The 16,532-nt window shown below is 41.8% G+C and overlaps 1 protein-coding gene across 4 annotated transcripts in view; it reads right to left on the bottom strand.

Moving 5' to 3' along the window:
• RAP1A (RAP1A, member of RAS oncogene family) overlaps nucleotides 1-16,532 on the bottom strand; it is a 103,407-nt gene that overhangs the window by 37,278 nt on the left and 49,597 nt on the right. For 3 of the 4 annotated variants that reach the window (XM_077334897.1, XM_077334898.1, XM_077334899.1), the window contains one exon: nucleotides 7,283-7,353. The exons of the other annotated variant lie outside the window; for it this stretch is intronic. The gene's annotated coding sequence lies outside the window, so the exon portion shown is untranslated. The remainder of the gene's footprint in view (nucleotides 1-7,282; nucleotides 7,354-16,532) is intronic. 4 annotated transcript variants of the gene reach the window in all.

The raw sequence follows: 16,532 nt of genomic DNA, 5'->3' as shown, positions 1-16,532 counted from the left end.
CCTGCTCAGACTTCTAGTAAGTTTAAGCAGCATACAATTAGACGAATCAGCATTTCTTCAGGGTCTCCAAGAATGTAAGAGTGGATGAAATATAGAAAGCATGAAAGAAGAACACACACACACACAGGCTGAAACACAGCAATTTGGGTGCCAGGAAAACTCTGTAGGGAGGAAGAGCCAAGCCACTACATCTTGAGATTTTGTGATAACATTCTGACCATGCGAAACAATCATAGCTTCTAGTCCAAAGTTTCATCCAGTGAGCCATGGAAGTTCTATGCGGATATAACAATGGTTACCATTACATATGAAAACCATAAACCCAGTTAAGTACAGGCCACAGTCCAGGATTGTGAAGTTATATTTTGAACTGAATTTGTATGCAGCAAACCATAGAGGTCTCATTTTTTCAACCTCCATTTGTTAGGGTAGCAATCAGGTCTTGCTGGCATCTCCCATACAAACTGCAATTTCACTGTGTATCTGGGATATCCATCAATATGAAAGAACAAAATCTTGGTTAGCAGAAACTTTGGCTGAGTTTGTTCGCTTCTAAGTCTAATTTTAACAGGTCATACATCTCTTAAGAAGTGTATGCGGAAATATTTATAAGGGATTCTGGACCATGAACATATATAAATCTGAAGTACCATTCAGAAAATGACAAATCATATGTGACAGAGTAGCCTAGATTAACGAAATAATGCCTCTCAATTTCCTAACAGAGTTCAGACAGAAGAGCTCTTCAGTTTCTCCTGACAATGGGAAGTCATAGGAAAGCACAGGACTGTTGACTGAAGAGAAGCTCAAAATGCAGAAGTAGAATAAGGAAGAAATAATTGTAATTAGGGGACAGAGAAAAGCCTTTGGCATTGCTCTTTGAAGCAAGAAATGAACTGTTGGGTGACCCCCACCTTCGCAGACAGAAGTCTGGAATTAAGGCCTGCTTCCTTGACTGATTGGTGGGAATCTCTCATGCTAAGGCACCCCCTCCACAGTGAGAAAATGCTGTTCTGCCTGGAAACTTGCCTGAGTAGCAACATTCACTTCCTTCATTTTACAAGACTAGTGCTTTGCACTAGAGGTATAGGAGTGGAAAGTATGAGTAATACTAAAGAGGAAGGCTTCATATTCAGGCATTAAGAAATATTAACACTGTTAAGGGAAGTGTAAACTAAGCTTATTCTATGCAAATCCTTTTATACAACTGTAAAAGAAACATACATAATCAAATAGTGGAACACATATTATGCTGCAATTCCCTCTTGGCTTATTTATAGATTGAACTGAATGGGGGGGGGGGAGATAAAGACACAACACTAAGGTTACATACAATAAATGTAAAAAAAAAAGTCTACATTTTTTCACAGACTTTCATGCATGGAACAATGCAACAGGGCTTGCTTAGATTCAGTCAGGTTATCAAACTGGTAAAAAGGACCACCAAAAAGGTTGTGCCAGGCATCACAGGACTGATATTTACAGAAGGGAAACAGGCAAGACTGAGAAAAAAGGGATCTGGGTTTCAACTCTGCCTGAACCATGGTTTACCGTAATGTCTAAATTAAACCATGGTTTGCAATTGGACAACAAACCAACATCAGAAGAGAAAAAATCTTCTGAACTTGGTTTTGGTTTTCATCCTACAATTCGTGCTAATTATTTGGCATGATACGTGAACTGACAAAACCTGGAGTGCTGCTTGTTGGAAATGCAAAGATCCACCATGAATTTTTGAGATGGAAAGGCTAGCCAACTGTAATGAACTATATTTAAACCCCAGCCTTACAGAAGAGTCCCAGTACAGTATAACTGCATACCAGCTGAATACTCCAAACAATTTTAGAGCACTCAAATTGACTGACAGCCTAGGGATATAGGTCAGTGATACTCATTTTATATTGCTTAAATACATTTACCAAGAAAAAAGCAGTTTGCTGAAGGCAGTGCTGGCAGGAGTTACAATGAAACATCAGCCCATTCCTGAAATCAGAAAGAGCCACTGTGATCCACAAAACCATTATGCAGCTGATGTGAGAGAACAGGCTCAAACCCTACCTGAACCACAAATGGCACAGTGCACCTTTAACCTGACTTCAACAACCACAAAAGTTGAATACCCCTCAAAGAGTTAGCAAAGTGTCTGGCACATAAAATGATTTATTCAAGGAAGTTAAGGGAGGTGGTAGAGAGAGAAAGATCAGTTACTACACTATAACATATTTCAGGATTTTTAAGGAGTGGAGGTATACAATTCCTAAATTGCCTCACAAGGCCAGCTGATGGGGGGGGGGAGTGGGAAGGAAAGAATAATAGAAGAAAAGATGATAGTTAATTTATTTCATTTACGTCCCACCCTTCACCAGAGGTTCAGGGCAGCTTTTAAAGGGTTTTTAAGGTATTAAATACTAGGTTTTAAAATATTAAAATTAGTGATTAAATATAAAATAAGTAAGTTTCCCACCACCTCCTTCCCGAAATGAAGAAGAGGGAGGAATAACAGATGTATTCAGATGACACTTTGTTAGATGGCTGGTAGACAAGAAGCCCAGCAACTATAAGTTGTTTCTAGGCCTAAACCAGTGGTCCCCAACCTGCGGTCCGTGGCCCGGTGCTGGGCCGCGAAGGCCAGGGCGCCGGGCCACGGTTCCCTCTCCTCGCCCCCCCCCCGCAGTAAAAAACGTCCCTGGCCGCAAGCTTGCGGCCCGGGAAGCTTCTTACTGCGGGAGAGGGGGAGAGGAAATAAGGGCCGCGCCGCGCATCACGCATGCATGGCCCGGCCGCGCATGCGCACATCCGCACTGCACGGCCGAAATCGCGCATGCGTGAAAGTGCCGCGCATGTGCGATTTCGGCTGCGCAGCGCGCATGTGTGCATGCTCGGCCCGGCCGCGCATGCGCGATGCGCGGGCACAGGCACGCATGCACACTGCGCGAGCGTGGCCGTCGCCCTGCCGGTCCCCAGCCAAAAAAAGGTTGGGGACCACTGGCCTAAACCATAGACAGCTCAGTCTTGCAGGCCCTGTGGAACTGTTTAAGGTCCTTCAGAACACTGACCTCATCTGGCAGTGTATTTCACCAGGCTGGAGCCAGTGCCAAAAAGGCCCTGGCCCTAACTGTCACCAATTTTATTTCCCTGGGGAAATAAAATTTTATTTCCCTGAGCAGATTTTATAATTTTAAAATTTTAAAATTTTATTTCCCTGAGCAGATTTTATTCACTAGAATGTAGCATTCTTTGGGAGATATAATAGAAAAGGTGGTCCCACAGATAGAAAGGTCCCAGGCCATTTAGGGTTTTAAAGGTGAAAACCAAACCCTTAAATCTGATCCAATCCTCAACCCAGAGTCAGTGCAGTTGGAAAAGCACAGGTTGTATGTGTGGTTTCCATAGTGTCTCTGTAAGGACCCATGAAGCTGTATTTCAGACCAGTTAAAACTTCTGGAGCAGCTTCAACAGCAACCTTGCCTAGAGAAAGTTACAGTAAAGTTACGGGCTGGAAGGAACCATCACATGGATTACAGTGGCTGTATCAAACACTGGGAAGTAGGTGCAAGTTGTGATGCCTGCAGGAGGTGGTAGAATGCATGTTTGTGATCTGGGTCTCCGTAGTTAAGGAGGCATCCAGAATCACACCAAGGCCCCTTGACAGTGGCCACAGATGTCAACTCTGCCCCATCAAGATCTGAGATTTGCACCACCTTACCCGTGGCATCTCTATCAAGCCAAGGACCTCCATCTTAGCTGGATTTAACTATAGCTGACTCCACTTGAGTCAATCAACCACGGCCTCCAGACATTTGGTCAAAGAACCTGGGGGTGTCAATTGATGGCCCTACATCAGCAGACAAGCTGGGTGTCATCAGCATATTAGTGACAACCAAGACCCCTACTTCTGACCAGCTGTGTGACAGTGCCCATATAGATGTTAAATGACACTGGGGATAGAATAGCTCCCTGTGGGACTCCGAATGCCAGAGTCTGCCACTGGGAGGTTCTCTCCCCTAGTGCCACCCCGCTCCTTATCTTACAGGGAGGATTGCAGCCATTTAAGGAATGCACCTTGAATTCTCACATCAGCTAAGCATTGAGCTAACAGCCCATGGTCAACAGTGTTAAGTCAAGCAAGAACAGCAATTCTGACCTGCCTACATCCAACAGTCTCTGGAGAGTGTCTGTGAGGGCAAACAGAGCCGTTTCTACCCCATTGCCAGACTGGAAGCCAAACTGGAAAGGATCAAGAGTCGATATTACATCCAGGAAGCTCTGTAGCTGTTCTCTGACCACATGTTCAACCACCTTACCCAAAAACAGCAGATACAAAATGGGTAGTAGTTGGCTGGGTTAAATGTATGTGTTTTACTTATGAAAAGGAAAGAAGAAGGAAGGTTAGTTTTTATACCATGCTTTCTCTACCAGAAGAAGTCTCGAAGTGACTTACAATCACCTTCCCTCCCTCTCCCCACAACAGACATCCGGTGAGGTAGGTGAGGCTGAGAGAGCCCTGTTGTTACTGGCTGCATGTGGAAGAGTGGGGAATTAAACCCAGCTTGCCAGATTAGAAACTTCTGATCTTAACCATATACCAAGCTGGCTTAGATACTATTAATTCTTGCCTGATACTTCATGTGTAGCTCATTCATGACTGGTAGTTTCCATATTCGAGTCTTTTCAATTATACACATGCAACTGCATGCATGCATTTTTCTAAGATACCAGAAACTAGACCTACTGGAACTCAGGACATGTTTCTGGGTGGCATTTAAATATGCCCAATGAAAGTGATTTTTGATGACACACCTGAAGACAGGAATGTGTCTACAGTCTGGATTGATACACATATGAAATTCCATCTTCCTCTAAGGTCGAATATTTTTGTTTTCCCTATACTATAAGGGGCTGTTCTTATCTCAGTGAGCCACCCAAAGGTTAAGTCATGGGATAAGAGGACAAGTTGTCTTATGTAGCGATCCCCAACCTGTGGGCCGTGGACCACATGTGGTCCTTCGACTAATTGGAGGTGGGCCCCGAAGGACGCCTTCTCCCCCCCCCCCCGGCCCTTTACTTCATCCCCCCCAGCCCTTTACAACACACTTCATTGTTGTGGCGTGTCTGTATCTTATTTTGAAGGGATGTTTAAACATTACTATAGCGATCAGAGAGCACTAGGGCAGTGGTTGAGAGTAGAGGAGTAAACTACCCCCCCGGGCCTCAGTAAAAGGCGTTGAGTGGTCCCCGGTGAGTGGTCCTCAGCGTTGAGTGGTCCCCGGTGATAAAATGGTTGGGGACCACTGCTCTTATGGACTGAAAACTGGTTAAATGACAGGAAGCAAAGAGTAGGAACAAATGGACCCTTCTCATAATGGAGGGATGTAAGCAGTAGGGTCCCACAAAGATCAGTTAAGGCCAGTACTATTTAAGGAGTTCATAAATGATCTGCAACTAGGGGTTGAGTAGTGTAGCAGCCAAGTTTGCAGATGACAAAATTATACAGGATAGGAAAAACCAAAGACGAATGAAGACCTGCAGGAGGGTTGCCACAAATGATTCACAATAAGGCTAATGGGTCTGAATTTGATGATACTGACAGGGAGAAACATTTGAGGTCATAGTTGATAGCTCAGGGGAAGTGTCAACCTAGTATGCTGCAATGGTAAAAAACACAATCTCTGTGTTAAAAATATTAAAATAATTTTTTCAGTATCATAATGCCCCCATACAGATCAGTGGTGTAAACTCATTTGGAATACTGTGTACAGTCCTGGTCACCATATCTCCAAAAGGACATAAAAGAACAGGGGAAAGTACAGAAAAGTGCAGCCAAGATGATGATGGGGTTGGAGCATTTCCTATGATGAAATGCTGAAGAATCTGGGATTTTCAGTTTAGTAAAAAGAGACAACTAAGAGGAGACATGACAAAGGTTTATAAAATTATGCATGGGAAAGTCAGAATAAGACACCTTTCCCCCACTCCTCCAAAATATTAGAACTCAAGGAGATCCAAAAAAGCTGATGAGCATTAGATTCGGTATAGATGAAAAGAAATGTTTCTTTCCACAGCAAGAGATTGCACAGCATGTGCAATGTGGAAATAAGTTGCCAGAGGACATATTGGTGGCCATAGGCATGCATACAAGAGGTCTACTAGTGGCTACTAGCCATTATGACTAAAGGGAACCCCCACATTCTGAGGTAATAAACCTATGAATAACAATTTCAGGAGACAACATCAGGGGAAGGCCTCAGACTCTATGCCCTGTCATTTTTTTAAATTTTATTTTGAGGCTTCTATTCTGCCCTATCTTGAGACAGGCTGTTGGACTAGATGGATCACTGGTTTGATTCAACAGGACACTTATGTTCGTAAGCTATTTGCCAGGAAGAATCTATTCTGCAGAGTACCAGCATAGTGCTTGTACAACATTATGACCAAGATTAGTTTTTACAAAACCCAATCTTAAACCATCAATTGCAATAATTGACCTTGGAGCTAGCAGAGTCTGCTGAATTTATGTGTAACTTTATCTTGTAAAACAGGTTACTGAACAGGTGCATAAATGCAGGCTGGACTGTTGCCAAAATCCACTCATGAAACACTCAAAACCTGAACCCATATACCCAAGTTTTAAATTTCTGCTAGCCAATATCTATCAGCCTGAAATCCCCATGAGGGGGCATTGCATCAGCTGTGAAAGGCAACTGGGGCTTGCCCAACACTCTCAACTTTCACTCAGCCATGAATCAACAGTAAGCTTGCATCAGATCCGAAGATATAGTTGGACATGCATGTAACTAGTAAGTGGTGGTAATGAATTTAAAGTTTACATTTAAAATGTATAAATGTAACAGTTTAAACAAATCATTTCTTTAAGTGAATTTAAGAATCTTTCCCCAAAGACCAGTGAATAGTTAACACCAAATTTTAAATTACAGCAGAAATCACATTGTGGAAACACACTTTTGTCATGTTTTAAAACATGTGGACTATTCTTAAGCTATCAACTGAGTCTTCCTCTCCCTTACCTCCTCCCACCTAATTTCTTCATTGGGAGAAGCCCAAGTCCAGTTGCAAAACACATGCTTTATATGCAGTGGGCTTCAGACTCAATCCCAGGCTTTAATCTTCAAGTTAAAGGATCTCTGGAAATAGAAATGGAAAGTCTTCTACCTATGGCCTTGAAGAACTATAGCCAATCAGAGTAGATATTATCGGGTTAGATGGATCAATAATCTGAATTAAGGAGTCGTAACTACATAGGGAACACAAAATAATATCATACCTTGGCATACAAGATCTCTCATCAGTGTTAACAGCACCTGCTAGATGTCTTCCCAATGTCTCTCTAAGGTACTGAGGAAAAAAGGAAACTGAAATTAACTACTTTTAAACATTATGAGGTGGTTGGCACCTATAACAATATAAAACAAAAACAAAAATAGGCCACCTGGACATGGTACAGGTGTCTATATGCTTTGAGGACACTTCCCAAGTATCCAGAACAAAATGACTTTGTAAACTGACCCCAAATAACCCTGTTAAAATGGACTCATGAAAAGCAGCTGAAGGAAAATTGGTGTGTGTGTGTGTGGGGGGGAGAGTATTGTCCTGCTTATACTCTGTAGAACTCATTTTACGCATGTGTAGCACCAAGCTCCTCCTACCCACATGCCATGGTCCTGAGCCAATTCAAGTACAAATTTTACTACATTGGATCATGCTATTTTGTTTTATGACAAAAACAAACATGCATGAAATTCTTATCTTTACTTTTTTACATGTAAACAATGAACTCAGGAAAGCTAGATCAATTTTTTGCTTCTTTATTCAGTGTGGAGTTGGTGGGGTATGTCACTATTTTCTGGAGGACTGCTCAAGATTGGGTAGCCATGCTAGACTGTCTGTAGCAATATAAAAGAGCAAAAGTCCAGTAACACCTTAAAGACTAACAAAATTTGTGGCAGGGTATGAATTTCATGAGTCGCTGCTCTCTTCTTCAGAACTGTAGTGGCTATCTCAATGAAAGTATCATCCCAGTGTGCTGTAGCAGCAAAAAGGGTAAATTAAGTTAGGGATTTTAAGGAAAAGGATTGAATATAAAACACTGAATATTATATTGATCCTGTATAGAATGATATTGTGGCCTCATTTTGAACACTGTGTACTGTTCTGCTCACTGTATCTCAAAAAAGGATATTACAGAACTGGAAAAAGTAGAGCAGTCAAGAGAGTTAGAGGGTTGCTGCTTCCTCCTATGAGGAAAGGCTGAAGCATCTGTGACTCTTCAGTTTAGAAAAGAGACAATTGGTTTCCTTTTTCCACTGACCAATCCTAGCACAACTGCTCTCTCCAGTGAGTTGGATCACATGATATGGCCAAAGTAAGTGAACTGGAGTTTTGCAATTTTGCCTTCCAGTGATAAATCACGCTTCATGTGTTCTTGTACAATTAAATGGAGCTTAAAGGAATTAGAAAAATTGGGGAGAAGTCAGATTAGGGTTACAGGTTATGGTTATATATTAAAACATTTATATCCCACCTTTCCTCACAGATCTAAGCAACTGAATAACTTTTCATTGTGATGACAACAAACCAGGTTACCCCTTTTAATATACTAGAGCACTTTTTCAAAGTCTTAATAAAATTTGAAGAAACCACAGTAGCAATAATTTTTAAAATACAGTAATTTAAATATAAAGCCCCGGGTGGTTGAAATTAGGCAGCTCCTGATTTTTTGAAAATCTGTCACTCAACAAGAGAAAGAAACAGGAATTAGGAGATGACTGCTGCAACAAGACTCAAAAGCACTACAGTAGAGTTCTCTTAAAGAAGTTGTTCCATCCCTCTAAACACACACTATTGCCATCAGGTCATTTATATGCTAGCCTATGAGTTTAGAGGTCATATTTCCTAGATTCAGAAGTATTTCAAAGACATCCACACTTCCCAGACCACAGGGCAGAACACCATAGCCAGTGTAAATAATCTGATGCCATCTGCAGAAGCCTACTCCCACTGTACATTCTTACATTACATTATGCTAACGACCAAACAGGACAACATTGTTCTAAAATTGCCAGGCTGCAATGCATAGCTAATCTCTAGTGATGGGAATTTTGCACACACTGTTTTCTTCTCTTTCTCAGATACACAAGGGCCATATCCTCCTCACTGTAGCCCATTTTTCCAGTCACAAACCAAACATTCTATGCCAGAGAAGATAAAGAAATGAACAATAGCACAGCATAGTATCTACTCACAACATACCTGATAAGAGGTAAAAGTGGCCCCTGAACTGTGACTTTAATTTAGATTCCCTTCAGATTCTTGCCACTATTCCATACTGCTTTATATGACAGCTGTTTCCTCAGGCAAAAAGGTGCATTTGAGTTTAATGAGGGGGAAAAACCAGAGAAACTAGATCTAAGTGGATATGTAAAAAGTATCAATTCTCAACTTAAAAAACTGGTCAATCTGCAACCAAAGTTAGAGAAAATGGCAGGTCTTAGTGTTTCTTCACAGGAATCACTACTTTCCCATGTCCAGAATTGAATGTCCTTGACATGTCAGCCCATCCCACCTGACCCAAGCCACCCACACAACCCCATAGCCCAAGCCAATACAGGGAGAGAAGTCAAACTGGCTGCCAGGCAGTTTGAACCAACTCCCCCACAGCCCCACAAATAGCTGATCCTTCTTAGGGACATCTTTAAATGTCTTTTAGCCCAAACTGATTCAGTTGTACTTGAACCATTCAAATCTGAATTGCAATACCAATTTTTGGTATTGCAATTTTTCAAGTGATTTGAATCTGCCTGAATCCCAGCATCCTAAAACTGCCATCTGCCATTAAACAGCATGAAGCTGATAAATTTTCCTCAAATTATTAGATAATTATTCACCATTGGAAGAAAACACCATAATAACCAGCCACTGCACAAAGAGTTTGTTTTGGTAACTGAGAATGAAATTATAGTTAAGGAGAGTAGTTGTGCCCATGCTGGAACTGCGTGGCAATCCAGTGTTTGAAACCATGCTGATTCCACAGAATGAGTCAGGCTAGGCAACGTATCTTGTTTCAAGATAGCATTTCACCTTTTCTATGTCTCAACATTCTGCCTGGAAATCTTATGATCCTCTTTACAAAGCCTTGGAACTTAAAAGATAACAATTTCAACAAGAGTGCAAGTCAAGAGATTCTTAAAACTAGTAAACCTTCATACTTATCATCATTTAGCACTAGATAAAACTGGAAGAGCAAATAATTTATGATATATATCCCTAGGAAATTAGCTAAAGTGATTTCTAGGCAGTAAAAAAACTGGAAATTCAGGAACTGCAAAAGATGCTTACAGGTACTTCAGCTGTACTTCAACGGAACAACGTGTCAAGGACAGGGTAGAAATAAAGCAGAAAATATAAGGGAAAAGAATACCATATTTATTAAAAAATATATGGCAAACCGTAGAATCATAGAGTTGGAAGGGGCCATGTAGGCCATCTAATCAAACCCCCTGCTCAATCCAGGATCTGCCTAAAGCATCTAGGATAAGTATCTGTCCAGCTGCTGCATGAAGACTGTCAGTGAGGGGGAGCTCACCACTTCCTTGGGCAGTTTCACTGTTGAATTACTCTGACTGTAAAAATGTTTTTCCTGATATCTGTTCAATATCATTCTCCGTGTAGTTTAAACCAATTACTGTGGGTCCTATCCTCTGTCGCCAGCAGGAACCTTTCCCTGCCCTCCTCTAAGTGACAACCTTTCAAATACTGAAAGACAGCAATCATGTCCCCTCTCAACCTCCTCTTCTCCAAGCAGAACATTCCCAAGTCCATCAGCCTTTTCTCATAGGGCTTAGTCCCCAGGCCCCAGATCATTCTCATCACTCTCCTGTGAACCCTCTCAATGTTGTCCACATCCTTTTAGAAGTGAGGCTTCCAGAACCACACACAGTACTCTAGGTGGGGTATGACTAATGTGGCATACAGTAGGAATATGACATCTTGTGATTTTGATGTGATGCCTTTGTAGATCCAGGCCAAGCCTGCATTTGCCTTCTTTACCGCCACATCATACTGTCTGCCCATATTTAGCTTACAGTCCACAAGTACCCCAAGTTCACACACACCGAAGTGCAGTGTCCAGAAGTCCATAATACAGTTTATAAAAACAGCCAACCTCTTTTCCAAGATGGATGTCTAAATGGAGTGCCTAATTCTGTGCTATTCAGTAAAGGACACATCCACACTTTTTGCCTTTTCTAGTGAAACAGCTCTGTCTTTCTCTTCCACAAGAGCATCATTTTCCTTCTACCAGCTGTACCACTGTTGCAGCCCTCACTCAGATTGTAGAACCGCACAGCTATTTAATTGTGCTCACTCATTCATCATCAAGAACTAAATTGGCGATGATGTCGGTTCCCCAACACCAAAGTCTCAAGATTAGTCTGCAAAACATCTACACAACACTGTACACACAGTGCTATACAAGAACATTCCTTTGCATCTCTCTACAGCCACACTTCGCTCTTCTATTTCAGCTTTGACAGGCTTCTTTGCCTTTATAAAGAAAAGATTTAAGCAGGGCAATGTTGTTCTGCAAAATCTTCAGCCTTCTCTTGAAACCTCCTAAACTAATTTCTACCTTGACACCTTTCTTACTCTTCATATGAAAGGTGATTATAATACCTCTTTTGAATTTTATGTCACAACTAAGGGCAAAACTAGATATTTCTTAAGATGTGGTTAATTCTGAGGAATCCCATTTTTTATACCTATTCACACATCAAAAAACAAACAATCAGCTACTATGCTTGCCTGCCACTGATCCACTGCATTATATTGTGCTCATGGTGACAAGGAAATGGGTTTAGCAGATTTGACAATTCACAGAATTCACACTTAACAGGTGAGCACACTGTCACAATACAGCTAATGCAAGCAAGACCAAAGGCCACTTCCTGAAAAAAAATGTATTATGCTATACCAGCTTAATTCAGCATTTGCAGAAACCTAGCTTAAAAAAAAATCCTAACCTTTCTGGTAATGGCTGCCCCGTGCAGAATTTTACAATTACAGAATATTTAGAAGAAACAAACCCAACCACCTACATTTAACTAGGTAGGTAAATAACTATACTTAACTAGTACACATGCTTCCCTATCAGCTCCCCACCCCATCTTGTCTTGTCTTTCATATGGCACAAAAATTATTAAAATACAAAAAGTTAAAATGACATGCAGAAACGTCTCTCAGATCAGATGGATCCATAAAGGACATAAAGCCTGACTGAAGCAATGCTCTCCACAGTCAGAAGATGCCAGAATTTTCACTTGATAATTAATTCTTAAAGCTGCGGCTGGCAGAGTTACTGTTTGGGGAAACGTATGCAATTAAAAAGAGAACAGGTTGGTAGATTTTCATAAATTCCGCTTGGCAACTAAAATATTATGTATCATCTCTTTCATTTTGACTAGCATGTCTGGATGGAGTGGGCAGAAGGATCAGAAGTCATGTGTATTAGATTCGAATGTTTTCATTTTGTATAGATGTTTTTTTTTCTAGTTTTCTGAGGAAAGTGTGAAATCCTTTAATTCTGCTCATTTCTTAAATAAAAAATTGACTCATAATTGCTCACACCTTTTAAAATAAAAAAGCATAATTTGGAAGCACTTTCTATGGGATTGTTCTATGATCCACAACTTTTAAGACTGTATCAGGAGGCCAAAAACAAAGGCATATGCTTGAAAAACTCAAACTCAACACCTGACATTTGGGAAAACTCAGTTGTTTATAGGTACACTGAGAAAGCCAAAGCCTGCCTACCACTGCTATAAAGCCTTATTATATTCCATATACAGATTTAAAGACAGAAGGTTGCAAGCAAGTCGCTACGGATTTTAGAAGATATTTGTGACTGTCTTGGTGATGAGAGCTCAGCTATTTTGGGTGTTGTGGTCTTGTTACGGTGGTGACACTCCCTTCTGGATACAGATTTCATACACAACTTCGTATACTAAAAATAGGTTTCATTGTTCTAGAAAGGAGGAAATTTATATGCTAAAATAGTCACATGGAAGCATCACACCACCATGGAAAGCCTCAGCAACAACTGCTGATGTTAAAAGTGTACATTGACCTCTCAACACGAAATCTGAATTTTTAAATGTGAAATATTATCACTGATTAATTTCCCAGTGGTATTTTTTGGAGTGACTGTGAAGCTATCACAGTACTGTGCTGACCTGGAAAGCTCAGAGCAGAGCAGTGGCAGCAAACAGCACAGGCTGTAAAGAGCTGAGGCAGCCTTAAAAGGACATCATTGCCGTAGTGCTCTTGTTGTTATGTGCGAAGTCGTGTCCGACCCATCGCGACCCCATGGACAATGATCCTCCAGGCCTTCCTGTCCTCTACCATTCCCCGGAGTCCATTTAAGTTTGCACCTACTGCTTCAGTAACTCCATCCATCCACCTCATTCTCTGTCGTCCCCTTCTTCTTTTGCCCTCGATCTCTCCCAGCATTAGGCTCTTCTCCAGGGAGTCCTTCCTTCTCATGAGGTGGCCAAAATATTTGAGTTTCATCTTCAGGATCTGGCCTTCTAAAGAGCAGTCAGGGCTGATCTCCTCTAGGACTGACTGGTTTGTTCGCCTTGCAGTCCAAGGGACTCGCAAGAGTCTTCTCCAGCACCAGAGTTCAAAAGCCTCAATTCTTTGACGCTCGGCCTTCCTTATGGTCCAACTTTCGCAGCCATACATTGCAACTGGGAAGACCATAGCCTTGACTAAACGCACTTTTGTTGGCAGGGTGATGTCTCTGCTTTTTAGGATGCTGTCTAGATTTGCCATAGCTTTCCTCCCCAGGAGCAAGCGTCTTTTAATTTCTTTGCTGCAGTCCCCATCTGCAGTGATCTTGGAGCCCAGGAAAATAAAATCTGTCACTATCTCCATTTCTTCCCCTTCTATTTGCCAGGAATTGAGAGGGCCGGATGCCATGATCTTTGTTTTCTTGATGTTGAGTTTCAAGCCAACTTTGGCACTCTCCTCCTTCACCCGCATCAACAGGCTCTTTAGTTCCTCTTCACTTTCTGCCATTAGAGTGGTATCATCTGCATATCTGAGGTTGTTGATATTTCTCCCTGCAATCTTGATCCCAATTTGTGACTCCTCTAATCCCGCATTTCTCATGATGTGCTCTGCATACAAGTTAAATAGGCAAGGCGACAGTATACAGCCTTGCCGAACTCCTTTCTCAATTTTGAACCAGTCAGTGATTCCATGTTCAGTTCTCACTGTTGCTTCTTGACCTGCATATAAATTTCTCAAGAGACAAATAAGATGCTCTGGTATTCCCATCTCTTTAAGAACTTGCCACAATTTGTTGTGCTCCACACAATCAAAGGCTTTAGCATAGTCAATGAAGCAGAAGTAGACGTTCTTCTGGTACTCCCTAGCTTTCTCCATGATCCAGCGTATGTTGGCAATTTGATCTCTAGTTCCTCTGCCTCTTCGAAATCCTGCCTGTACTTCTGGAAGTTCTCGGTCCACATATTGCTGGAGCCTAGCTTGTAGGATTTTGAGCATAACTTTGCTAGCATGAGAAATTAGTGCGATGGTGCGGTAGTTTGAACATTCTTTGGCATTGCCCTTCTTTGGGATTGGAATGTAAACTGACCTTTTCCAATCCTGTGGCCATTGTTGAGTTTTCCAAATTTGCTGGCATATTGAGTGTAGCACTTTTACTGCATCGTCCTTTAAGATTTTGAATAGTTCAACTGGAATGCTGTCACTACCACTAGCTTTATTGTTGCTCAGACTTCCTAAGGCCCATTTGACTTCACATTCCAGGATGTCTGGCTCCAGGTCAGTAACTACCCCATTGTGGTCATCAGGGATGTTAAGCTCGCTCTTGTATAGTTCTTCTGTATAATTTTGCCACCTTTGTTTGATCTCTTCCGCTTCTGTGAGGTCCCTACCATTTTGGTCCCTTATCATACCCATCTTTGCATGAAACGTTCTCTTCATATCTCCAATTTTCTTGAAAAGATCTCTGGTCCTCCCCATTCTATTGTTTTCTTCTATTTGTTTGCACTGTTCATTTAAGAAGGCATTCTTATCTCTTCTAGCTTTTCTCTGGAATTCTGCATTCAATTGGGTGTATCTTTCTCTTTCTCCCTTGCCTTTCACTTCCCTTCTCTCCTTAGCTATTTGTAAAGCTTCCTCAGACAGCCATTTTGATTTCTTGCATTTCTTTTTCTTTGGGATGGTTTTAGTTGCTACCTCTTGTACAATGTTGCGAACCTCCGTCCATAGTTCTTCAGGCACTCTGTCTATCAGATCTAATTCCTTAAATCTATTTGTCACCTCCACTGTGTATTCGTCAGGGATATGATTTAGTTCATACCTGAGTGGCCTAGTGCTTTTCCCTACTTTCTTCAATTTAAGCCTAAATTTTGCAACAAGAAGCTCATGATCTGAACCACAATCAGCTCCTGGTCTTGTTTTTATTGACTGGATAGAACTTTTCCATCTTTGGCTGCAGAGCACATAGTCAATCTGATTTCTGTGTTGACCGTCTGGTGATGTCCATGTGTAGAGTCGTCTCTTGGGTTGCTGGAAAAGAGTGTTTGCTATGACCATTGTATTCTCTTGACAAAATTCTACCAGCCTGTGCCCTGCTTCATTTTGTACTCCAAGGCCAAACTTGCCTGTTATCCCGGTTATCTTTTGGCTTCCTACTTTAGCATTCCAATCCCCCATGATGATAAGCACATCATTTTTGGGCGTTGCTTCTAGAAGGTGTTGTAGGGCTTCATAGAACTGATCAACTTCATCCTCTTCAGCAGCAGTGGTTGGGGCGTAGACCTGGATCACTGTGATGTTGAATGGTTTGCCTTGGATTCGAACTGAGATCATTCTGTCATTTTGGGGATTGTATCCCAAGACTGCTTTTCCTACTCTCTTATTGATTATGAATGCTACTCCATTTCTTCTGCGAGATTCTTGTCCACAGTAGTATACCTGATGGTCATCTGAATTAAATTCACCCATTCCTGTCCATTTTAGTTCACTGATTCCTAAAATGTCGATGTTCAGTCTTCTCATTTCTTGTTTAACCACGTCCAGCTTGCCTTGATTCATGGATCTGACGTTCGGCCCAATTCTCTACACAGATATCCATCTTACAGGCAACTGCTGCTTGTCCTCATACTATGAGCAAGTTACATTGCCACCTCAACTAGAGGTACAAGTTCAGAATCACCTCAAGAATAATTACGGATTTGGCATCAAAGTAGCTCTAACGGCCTAATCCTTATCCACGGTTCCTCTATATCAGCGGTTCTGAACCACTCTCACATGCAGGCGCACAAGAGTCAGGGCAGCGTGGAGATGGCCATTGCCATGGCTCCTCCACCACCGGCTGCCGCCGCCGCCGCTGCTTGCCGCCACCACCCTCCGCTGCTGCCTGCTGCCACAGCTTTTCAACCACTTCAGGGCAACAGGGTGCCTGTCGGAGCAGACGTGGGGGGCAACCA

Source organism: Paroedura picta, chromosome 4 (assembly GCF_049243985.1).
Source record: "Paroedura picta isolate Pp20150507F chromosome 4, Ppicta_v3.0, whole genome shotgun sequence".
Classification (NCBI taxonomy): Eukaryota; Metazoa; Chordata; class Lepidosauria; order Squamata; family Gekkonidae; genus Paroedura; species Paroedura picta.
Note: the sequence above shows the minus strand (reverse complement) of the source record. Positions and strands in the feature narration are given on the sequence as shown.